General features: G+C 38.4%; 1 long non-coding RNA gene across 1 annotated transcript; it reads right to left on the reverse strand.

Annotated features, from left to right (window-relative positions):
* Positions 1-10,768: 10,768 nt before the first annotated feature.
* LOC146485922 (uncharacterized) lies at positions 10,769-11,519 on the reverse strand. The gene is made up of 2 exons (XR_014860788.1): positions 11,297-11,519; positions 10,769-10,902 (listed from the first exon to the last, which is right to left on the reverse strand). It is a non-coding gene; the product is annotated as an uncharacterized LOC146485922 (long non-coding RNA).
* Between the last annotated feature and the right edge of the window lie 529 nt (positions 11,520-12,048).

Genomic DNA, 12,048 nt, shown 5'->3' on the forward strand with positions numbered 1-12,048 from the left:
TGTGTGACTCCCTTTTTTCTGTATGCCTGGAAGAAGCTCGGCTACTGTGTGGAAGTACAACCCATCCCTCACAGAAAACCACAGAGACAAGAATTAGTTCAGATTCTCTACTTTTCAGAAGGCACTGAATTCATATGCAGAATCATGACTTTCTCTTGCTATTGTATGCGGCTGCCTACGCGGCTAAAACACCAACCAATATAATAAAGCCTGAGAAGTTAAACTCGTAATAAAATAACTTGAGGCGATAAAACGAGTCAAAAACTGGAAAATATTTCAGCCATACAACTAGCGCTTGGGTGAGCACGGAGCGATAGCAACAGAGAGAGTGAAGAATCGGCCTCCGGTCCGGAAAACTGATACGTTTTCTTGGACATAAATTAGAAAGGAAGGTCTTTGAGAGGGTCTATCTAGATTATGAGTGCATGAAAATTTAAACAGGGTGCCAGCAACAGTTTGCATTTTGAGATGTTAAAGCCCTGAACAGTGGGATGAGAATCATACAGTATTCAACAGCTCGCTGAAGGCATTGTACCGAGTGTTACGATGCAAGATGAAGTTATTTCTTGAGCAGCTTTAAACTTATAATATTTCGTTAAACATTTGAAATTAAAGTAATAAATTAAAATGGAGATATTCATCAGTAAGTCTGTGTTTATCACAGCCCGTTGTAAAACAATAGTGAGAGAAGAAGGGAAAAGGTGCAACTATATATTAATTTTCCATCGCCGGAAAGTGGGTCGGTCAAAAACGAAACAAAGAAAAGCACTATCAATAGATTAACAAATCATATAATTCCGAATTTCGGATGCTTAGGAGCCTCGAATTTATCTTTCCTTTCTACTGATTTGGCAACGAGCAAGGCATTGTGTTGAAATATACAGCCGCCATCTTTTTCCGTAGGGTGGATTGGTTTCGTCAGAAGTTCGGCAAAAGACCGACTTTTGATTCAGACGTCGAATTTAACCGAATGAAGCTTTGGTCAGTTTCACAATGACTGACTTTAATTACAAAATTTTTCATTTGGACGAAAAATATTTTGAAGGAAAATTAACGATAAAAACGTCACACGACTTTTCGACAACTTGGTGTCATTATTATTAAGTGTGGAGAAATTAACAAAAGTAGCATATATATCCTTATTAGATGTAAAAATTGTCTGAAAACGTTTCCGTCTGAACAAAAACTAATCCAAACATTTTCGATTATGTATTCAATTCAGGTAAATGTGCAGATATCTGCAATTTTATTTTGAGAATTTTATAACCACAACCAGCAAGGCTAACTAACTGAATGCTGGACAGTCAGTAACTGAGGGGCACCCAACGACATCATTAAAGCAAATAGTTATTTTATTTGTTTATTTATTCTTTAGACGAAAATTCTAGGGAACGGTATCTTACTCCCCAAATTTACGAGCAGCTGTTGGCTTTCCGAAAACTATGATGCTTTAACGACGTTATTGCCCCTCCGAGAACAACAGGGATTTAGTTTTTTAGGACCAGTTTCAGTTGCGAATGTTTGAGGCGATCTTTCACTAAAGATGACATTAGTTTTGCTTCACAATTTAATCCGAATTTCTGGGGCGGAGGATGTCTTTCCGAACAGATATACCGCCGAAATGAACCGTTGGGTGACCCTAAGAATGTGACTCTATTCGCTAGAATGACATGTTTTAATTATCGTTATCCGTGACAATTGTTGGGGGCAACATCAAAAGTAAAATAGGGCACTCTTCACTATGGTCTGCTTTGTTCAAAGCACAATGCATACCCGGCAGATTTTTGTGTTCGATTTAAACTGTCTAAACAGAACAGTGTTCAATGAACTTAAAATTATTTACACGTTATATTCTCTAAGAGAGATAGGTCTGAAATTTTCAAAACAAGCTGATGTCCCAAAATACGGAGATTAAAACATCCACAAACTTTTGTTCTGAAGTTTATCGTTCAAAAACGTTAGTCCAAACGTCTTCGTAAGAAGGCGCCGTTTGTGACGTGCGACCCAACGCACACGTTGCTTTCGCTTGCCGCTCGCAAAACGGAAAAGATGTTAGTTTTGCACGTGGTAGGACAGTTTGTAGCTTGTGTATTCAAAACGAGAGGGATTAGCTGGGAACGCAGGAAAGACGAAAACTGAAAACGCGAATGATTTTTGGATGGATAGGTAGCTTTTGAAATATAAACATTTCACTGAGTGTTTACTTCAAGTTGTTTAGGATTAGAAAAATCAGTGAAATACAGTCTTGCGCTAATACTCGAACGTCGAACGATGATTTCAACACGAGAGTTATCAAGGGGCGAGTTTATTGAACAAGCTTCCAGACTTAAACGATATTACGAATTGTTTTTTTTTTTTTTTTGTCTTTCCGTTCTACATTATAATTCAAGACACTGCGGCCGTTTTTCACTAGAACGGATGGCTCTATGACCTCTATTGAAACACGTCCAAAATCTCACACCAATTTGACACAAAAAAATACCTCCGCTGATGAAGTGCGATTATTAATATACATTTCTTTTTCTTTTTCCGCATCCAGAATCGAAGAAAGGGAAGGATTTATTTGTTGGAAGCATTTTCTCATAAGAAGGGTTGCGTCAGACGGTAAACACGCTACGAGTTTCCACGCGCGCAATTTTTCCTCGGCCGCGGTTGTGCGTCAGCCGCTTGTCCGACCGTTCGTGCCAAGAGGAAAGATGAGGAATGGTTGCCAAGTTCAAATGCATTAAATGATTTACAATTCGTCTCTAAATTTTAATCTTTACACTTTCACACAGGGAGCAGAGGAGTTATGCTAGAAATGTCAATAAAAAAGTCTTACCTCTTAAAATTGCATTCTTGTATTTCTTTGCGTAGTTAAAACCTCATTTGCGAACCAAATATATGCATTCATTTACGATCGATCGTTTCGAACCGCCATTATTTTGAAAAGTGTCGACCGCTGTTTATTGGGACCGTGTATTCAGTTGGACGAAGTTCAACGAATGATTTTCGGAAAGCGAAGCTTTCCGAACGAGGCGGACATCTTTACCGCCCACAGTCAGTTGGCCCAATAAACAGCGGTCGGCACTTTTCAAAATAATGGCGGTTCGAAACGATCGCATTCGATCGCAAATGAATGCATTGAGGTTTTAACTACGCAAAGAAATACAAGAATGCAATTTTAAGAGGTAAGACGTTTTTTTTTTTTTTTTTATTCACATTTCTAGCATAACTCCTCTGCTCCCTGTGACTCCCACTGCTACGGACCTGGGTATTGGAGCGGTGCTCAAAATGTTCAAGGGCCGATTCCGTTACATGTAACACGTCATGGTTTTGACCGTTTGCATTCCTCCAGGCCGTACGCAAACAGCTCCTAAACACGATCGGTTCCTGAAGGAGAATTAATGGATTAATATCACACAGCAAAAATGTCTGCGAATTACTTTTGTTACTATCATGGAACTTGCAGACCAGAAATGGGTCATCTATTGGTAACAGCAAACAACTTCTTGCAATTGACGAACCAAGGAATGCGGAAAAGACTGAAACGCTCGGCTTCGTTGCCGTGGACTGCTATGTGTTTCTACCAAGACAAATTCTCTCAAAGTTACTTCTTGAACGTAAATCAAAATGGCATCTTACAATCTAGTTTCAAGGATCCAAAATCTCAAGCCACTCGCGGAGTTAAGAACCTGAGCGAGTTTTCTTCTGTCTCCCGCAAAGGACCTCGAATTAAATTGTAATGTTCGTCCTTCCGAGTCGAAGATGACCACAACTTCACAACTTAATTAGGACTGCAATCAGTGAATTTTCCATTTGAAAACCGATCTTAGCACGGCGATGTGTCACCGATTCAGTAAAACTTATGTCTAGGCCCGGTTACAAGTGAACATTTTTTGACAAACCTGTACCCTTAATTCTACAAGTGGAGTTATTCCTATTTTTATTAATTTTACAACTTTTCATACGTTTCATAATTATCTTATTTAATACCACTGGAAAGCAATAGTTGGTGACAAAGTTTCATTCGAACGGCCGCCCCTTAGATCTTCGCGTTGCGTAAAACTACAGTATAATACACGGAAAATTTAATATGTCAGCAACATGACTTGTACAGTGCCTCGTGAAAGTACTGTTCAGACGTTTTCGTTTGAATGGTCAATCTTGAGTACAGTTATATTCACATATACCCAGCACCGTTATTTTCGTGATACAAACGAAAACTTACTCAACTTATACTCAAAGTTACGTTTAACTGAAGCCTTGACATATTTTCCACTTTCACTGTTGGAATTGACTGATGCATAAATACAGCACCACTGAAATTTACTGCTTACCTGCCGGAACAGTTGCATTTCAGGAATTTATCCACAGCCTCAAAAGTTAGAGCCATCCTGTCCGGCAGGTTTCATTTGAATGGTCACACTGATATGATTCCATCCACAGAATTACAATGTAAAATTCTGAACCAATGTACACCATAATAAACAGCACCACAAGAAATCATCGCTAAGTCTTTCTCAGTATCTTGGCCAACGGCACTTTACGACTTGTCAGTAATTTATAAAGTATACTGAAAAATCTTATTTAGTTTAGTTTCGCAGCTAATTGAATTTACTTGTTACAAGTGGTTGATTTTGTAAATGTTATTTATTTACGTAATTTATCACTGCGGGCGGAAATGGACCTTATAAAAATGACAGTTGTTAATAATAATAAAGTGGAAAGTGTGTGTTTGTTTACAAGTTCGATGGAATCACTAAGTGTCTTAAGTCGCTTTGTCAGTAACGATCCGTAAATAGACATGTCTTTCCACTTTTAGCCTCTACAGAACAGATCAATCTAATTCATTAGTGAGAGAAAAAATCAGGATTGAACGGGATTTGAACCCATGGCCTCCTGCAGTGCGATACCAGGTGAAGTGTTCCGGCCGTGACTTAGCCTCCCACGCAGTCGTTTTTAGGGGACTCGAATTACGAGTCCCCTAAAAACGACTGCGTGGGAGGCTAGCCGTGACTGAGCTATTGATCACCTCACCTCACCTTCACTTAATTCACCTCAAATTCACAAAATAACCGGCCCCCAGTTGGTTTGGTAGTTCAATTGATAGTTTCTGAACAGCCTTCCTTGGAACTCAGTCAGGTGACCGCACTTCAAGAGGTTTGCGGATAACTGAATTCGTGTATTGAGTGTATGGCTTCTCATCATGTTATAAAACGAATGTCTAGTATTTGAACATGAGTTTAGCTTTAATTCTTACGTCCGCCTTGAGTTCAATATACTGATTAATGAACATTAAATTAGTTCAAACGAAACTGATCGAGGAACGTAATGTTCAATTTTTTTTTTTTAAATTTGGACTTGAAATTTCAAATAAGACTACAGAGTCAGTTTTGTCAACAAAAGCTCTCTATTTTTTTTTTCCGCATTGCGTTGGTCAAAACAATTGTTTGAAAGGGGCAGTTTTGAAATGCATTCCTAATGCTCCCAAAGGGTGTTTTGATGTATGAACCGGCAAAACAAAACGTCCACTATCATGGCCTCAAGAACTGACTAAAGCTAAACAGTAAAATTGTCTCGCAAAAAAAAAAGCTCTCGGAAATTTTTCGATTGGAATGATTTAAGGAATTTTTTGATAGCCTAAAGGTACTGACTTTTAATTGTTTGCGTCATTACAACAAGTCCGGAAATATTCACAATATCAACGTTATAACTTCCTCTCTGAAAAAACTCAGTACGAAAGTCTAAATGCGGACATAAGTATACCCGCAAGATTTGTTAAGAATGAGTTGGGTCTTTATCTAGCCGCTAGATCTTGAGTTGTTTTGCTGTTTGAGGATCATGTTGTTGCCGAACAAAACTACTTCAGTTCAGGGGCACAACTCAAGGAGAACATTAAAGCAAAATAATACTTAAAATGCAGTCTCGTGTGTTCCCAGATCGTTTATTTGCTTTTTAAAGCCATATTTCCGTCAGCCAATCCAGTATGATCTGTTTCGGATGCTTTAGCTGAAAATTTTGAGTCTCCGAAAGTTTTAGGAAACGAAATCTTATTTTCTCGAATCTACGAGCTGTTACTGGGTTTACAAAACTGCTAGTTGACTTATTTCGTATTTTAAACTAGATATTTGCCCCTCCGAAAACAAACAGAATTAGTTTCGAGACTGAGTGTTAAGAAATTTTTGAGGTGATCTTTTACCGAAGAAAACTACACATTTTCCCTGCAGTTAAATCCAAATTTTCGGGGCTATTTAGTCCTACCAAACAGATATCCACCGGAGTGAACCGTTGAGACTGTCCCTAAGGAGTTCAGTTTGTTTTTATGGTATAATGGTCTCATGTCACACAGTCGTTTTTAGAAGAGCCTTTTGTGGAAAGAAGGGTAATAAGTTTGGCAGGTTACAGCTTATGGTAACAATAGGTAAGCGTTGCCTTTTTTTGTATCACTCTTTAGATTTGCGAAACTTCTTATTACTGAAATTTGATGAGCTTCATACTTCACTGAAGTTTTTGCTTTATTTAAGCCTTGTAACTCCCTCAAGTCGTCATTTTCACAGTATCGTCATCAGCCATGCCTCTTTGTTTACTAAAAACGTAGTTAAATTAATATTCATGACGTGGAATGTTCCGCTTCAATGTAAAATGTATCTTTTCAGTCCAGATTTACTAAAAATTAGCTGTTATATCGAAACACAGTCAAACTGTAGTCTCGTATTTTAAAGGAAATAAAGCTGAGTGATACTTATCATGGGGAGGGAAGGAAATAGACGAGTTGAAGAACACATGAGTCCTTTAATAGGAGTGGAGCGCATTGTTTAACTTAACTGAGGTAATATCGCCATAATCAGAAAACCAACGTGACTGAAACGAGCAATGAAAACTGAAGAGAAATTAAGAGTGGCGAGAATCAGTATTCACCCCGGCTCTTCATTGAATCACTCAATAATTTAAGATTCTCACAGGATTTCACCCACACATACTTCAAGTAACAGCACCACATGCCACATAATTTTAAAAAGACCTTAGTTCTCAACTGAATGTTGACTAAGCTAAGTGCTCATCCACATACAACCGCTTTTATGGTATAATAAACAGTTCCAAAGGAAAGGGCTTCCCAGTAGCTTTTATTGGAATAATTCTGACTTTAGGTTTATCGTGGCACAAAAGAAAAAAAAAATTGCTCCACTGATGCCGATTACCGATGTTGGTAGACCCTACTTTACTAAGGCCATTCAGATCACCTTTAATTCCTGTTTGTGCCAAACGTGGACAAAAATGAAAAATGCCGAGGACAGAGACGGTCACTCCAGATTTAAGAAAAATCTTAGACCAGAGACCATAGTCCAGCTGCCATTTGGCTTGATATCTCAGTTCAGTAGAGCACTGCACCAGTGTAACAGAGATCATGGATTTGAGTCCCGTTCAATCCTGAATTTTTTCAGGCTTTCTTTTCGAAACTGCTTAATCGCATACATATTAACTACGATGGTATCTCATTTTTCGTGCTCAATTTTAGTTTCTCAATAACGATAAAATTAACTGATGCACGCTGTGGCTCTGCCAAAAGGCTCACCGGGGTGCAGACTGTAACCAATCGACCGCGCGCCATAGCTACAAGAAGTTCAGTGGTCGGGTCGAACTAAAGAACACCTAACAAACTTTTCCTCATATCATTTAAATGTATCATTCCTTACTAAATCCTCAAAATTGATTTCACGTCGTACGAAAAACGATAATATACTTATCTATTCAAACTTATGCTTTAAAAAGCCTTCACATATTTCCAGCCATCGAACAGTCGGCATCTTGCTTTTGCGCTGCATCGAATGTCTTGGTTGGAAATTCCGTCTTGTAATCTCATACGTTAACTCATCATTTCCGGCGTTAGCTCTTGAATAGGTACTCTTAGACCTTTTGTTCTGGCTTGTTGTTTTGAACTGGTTGCCTATGTATGCAATAATTATTAACGCCTTTTACCGCATTTTTGGTAGCTTGTTTGAAAACGTCTTAAAACTTCCTTCGCTTACAGCACGCAAACACCAGTATGTGTAATCTTTGGTTAAAATTTGCACACTTAAAGTGCTACTACGATCAAATTTTCGAATACCTTTTATTTGCGGTTGATTGGTAGTTTATGTCCTAAAGTACATGATCTCCAAGTTATATCCTCATAAGATGAAGGAAAGTGCGATTTTTTTGCGCTCAAACTCCACGAATTTTCATCCGCCATTGAACCGCCATGTTCCTGCGGCCTGGTTACCAAAGGCAGATGGTGTCCAATGACAACAGAGGCCGGGTCACCCGGGAAAAACAAGTGACGTCAGACTCTCAACTCGAAGCCCAGGCGAGCCCTACGAGGCTAACTTCTCATACGGTTTCGAACACGTTTTCGAAAAATGTTTCGTTCTTTCAATGGTGGGAAGTCGCTGTGTTGTTCAGTGGTATAACAACTGCTCTAATCGAGCGGCAGGAATTGCGCTGCATGCGAGTCCGGCCGACAGAACGAGAGATGTGTGGGTCCAGTTTGTTGTCTTGCACGTTTTGCTATTTTCTCGGTTTAGTTCGAGGGACACTTGGGCATTCCACCCAAGTCAGTGAACACAAATTAAACCTGATCTTTTGAAAAGGGTAAGCGATCAGGAGATCGTGAACCTGAAAAAAATTTCCGAAGGGGAAGGAGCGGCAAAAGGTAAGCTGATGTAAAGTGGGCGAAATGTGTGAATATTGTTTTTTATCTTTGGTGATTCCTCGATACCTTGTTCAGCACCCATACAAATAGCAGTCACAAATTTTTATACACATTTTATATTGCGTTTCTAAAGTACTAAACTTTGATTGAACGAGTAAATAATGTAAGTGCAACTAGCTCCCGGAACTAGCTTTTCCCTCCGAAGCATTTCCAAAACATCTCAGTGCGATAAGAGTAAGCTTGTGTTTACTTTGCTTGTGCAAAAGCTTGTGGCAAAAACTGTGCAAACAAACGCGAAGAAAACCACTTTAATTATCCATTTTCACTCAGCTTTCGATAAGGTGGTCTTTGGCGTTTACAAAAGGGTTCCTTCTTTCTTTTAAGTGGTTTTCTTGAAGAAATAGTTTGAATTTTTGATTTAAGAAAGGTTTTAAGAAAACCTCACATTCAGTTGTTTCTTATCAATTAGATTCAATTTTAAATTTTGATTTATTTTTCAGACGCTGAGTTGCAACAACGTCAAAACCCAGCTCTTACTATTAAATACAGGGCAAAACAAGCCTTGCAGAGCACAACACGTGAAAAATGTGGACAGCAAAGAAAAGGCCAGTGCTCCTCCTTAAACTAGCAGTTGAAGAGCACTGACCTTTCTCAAGGGCTTTTCTTGATGTTTTGTCATCAACCACCAGTTGACAAATAGAATCAATAAAAGAACTGTTTTTTCTTCATTCATCATGCCTTCTCTTTGTAACTCTTTCCATTACATAGGCTTCTGTTTTAGGGAATGGTCAGAAATTAGTGGGGACGTGGGGGGGGGGGGGGGGGAGTGAGGTGGAGATTTTAAATTGAGCAATGAAAATGATGTGACCCTCCATAGCGATGCAAATGAAATTTCATGACCCTCCCCCTGAACAGGTAATACAATGTAGCTCAAATACCAGAAAAAGAAAACAAGAATGGAGGCAAACTGTAAGTTACTTACTGGAACCATTTTGCCCCAACATAATTCAAATCATCTATAGAGCCCATTGGCATCATATAACTCCATTATGCTAAACATTTCCTTTACATTAATATTTTAATACTTAATACTTGTCTTGCTTTTGTTAAATAATGACTTAAATTAACAAATTTTATTTTGTCTTTTGTATATAACTTGCTCTCCCTGTCATACTATAAATTATGATTGCAAGAGCATAAATTTATGTGACCCTCTGTTTTCACTGCTTATTCTTTCATGACACTCCACCTCCCCCCCTCCCCACCCCCTGCTCCCTGCTAATAGGGAGCTGAAGCACAGACATTCCTGAGCCATGTATAGCAACCAGAACTCAAATGTTTTCTCTTTTGGTGTGGTTTTAAATAAATACTTAATTGAATATAAACAATATTAATATGGTAGCCATTTTGGAATAAGGTTTATGGTTCATTGTCTGCAGTACATTTTTTTATGTTCATTTGAAAAAGAGTGCCAGAATCTTGTTTCACCAATAAATTTGTTGTTGTACAAAATGAAATTGAATCTACATTTTCTAAGAATAAACACTGATCAAGAAGAACAACCTTGAGAAAAAAAATCAAAGGTGGCTCACAACAGTCTCAACTTTACTTCATTTTGGTAGCATGCATTTGCCCATCTCTCACTGCACCAAAAGTGAAAGTAACAAGAACTGTTACCACAGCAACAGTGTATCAAACTCATCAACACTTGCTTGGGGGTTTGCCCTTAGACATGTAGGACAAAGGATGTTTGTTGTTAGGTTGATTTGACCCTTCATTAGAATAAGCAAAAAAATTTCAATACCTGAATCACACACTTTAACTCCCAAGAATATTGTTTTCAATTTATATTTGCAAAATTCCTACTTTTCCTCCCCTCATTTGCCTAGGTGGATGCTTGTTACCAGAAAGCATGCCTTAATAAATTTTCATTTATAAAGCTAGTCATTTCTTCAGTGCGTTAATTAAATCATCCAGTGCAGTGGTGTTTAACCTGATGTGAGCCACCTTAAAAAAATATATATGTACACAGAAAAGACTGTTAATACTATTACATTGTTCATGATGGTGCAAGGGAAGAAAACAAATCATTGCAAATTGTTGTTGCCTTGCAAATTTATTTGTTTATTGATTACTGTACTTATTCAAATCTGGATACAATGATGTCCATGCAGCACCAGCACTCTCCAGGCTTGGTAAGTCGCTCAAGGGAGCAATTTGAACATTTGCACCTGAGAAAATATTGAACCAAGAGGAAACTTAGCATCAATTACAAGGGAACGATCAGCTTAAATTCAAGCCATTGCACAGAGCTTTTCACTACAATATATATTCTTTTTCCATGGTAAAAAAGTGCAAAAACAGTTAGCTTACTCGGAACCGAAACTTAACTGTGCACTCTAATTTAACACCAAGGCAAACTTTCGAAAGCAAAGCTAAAAACCTAAACTTGACTTCGATTTCAATTCAACTGAGTCTCCGGTAGCCTTCCTCCGGGGAATGAGCTGGCTAGTAGTCAAGAGAAATTGTTGAGGATTCTCAGGCACTACACTTTTAAAGCTTGCCTGTTTTGTTAATACAGCAAATAACACATCTAAATATCAATCTCTATCTCTAATATCTTACCCGAGAGATGAACGACTCAGCAAAGTCTGCTCTTCCTTCTCTTGTAGCAAAAGCGCTAGCTGCTGAACTTATTCGGCTGCCTCTTCTTCAGACGGAACTAGCTCTACAGAGTCAGGACTTCTTAATTTCCTTTGCCTATATCATGCAAAGACGATCCAGGAGAGCTTTCTGTGGCCAAAACAGCTCTGAAATTCGTCGCCAGAAGGAGGACTACAGTACTCGCTCGATCAGCGACTTGAGAGTATTACGTCACGACAAAAACACAATAGGTTTGAAAAAAAATACCGCAACTCCAGTCACTTTCATACCGCGGGCTCACTGGAACATAAATTCATAATGGCGGACTCGAAAACACCAGTTTTCAAGGCTCAATATTTTCAATTTACGGGGCCCAAACTTCATTTCAGTGACCAAGACAGGTACAGCCACATCGGATAAGCTGTAAAGAACGTATTTTTGTTTCATACGTGACATGAAGTTTTGATCGTAGTAGCACTTTAAATAAAAATCATTTCAGAATAAAATGAAACGATTGCTGAATGCAAGCATGGGGAAAATTCAGCTAAGGAAACAGCAAAATGAATGTTTTTTATTCCTATCGGATCTCATCCACAAACTCAAAAGTTAGAATCCCTTTTTGCAGTATAATACACAACACCTTACGAGATTACTTAGTGTTCAATTGAATGATCACACTTCATGCTGTCATCCACGAACTCAAAACATACAACCACATTATATACCGCATAATA

Source organism: Pavona decussata, unplaced genomic scaffold (assembly GCF_977016875.1).
Source record: "Pavona decussata unplaced genomic scaffold, jaPavDecu1.1 SCAFFOLD_23, whole genome shotgun sequence".
Classification (NCBI taxonomy): domain Eukaryota; kingdom Metazoa; phylum Cnidaria; class Anthozoa; order Scleractinia; family Agariciidae; genus Pavona; species Pavona decussata.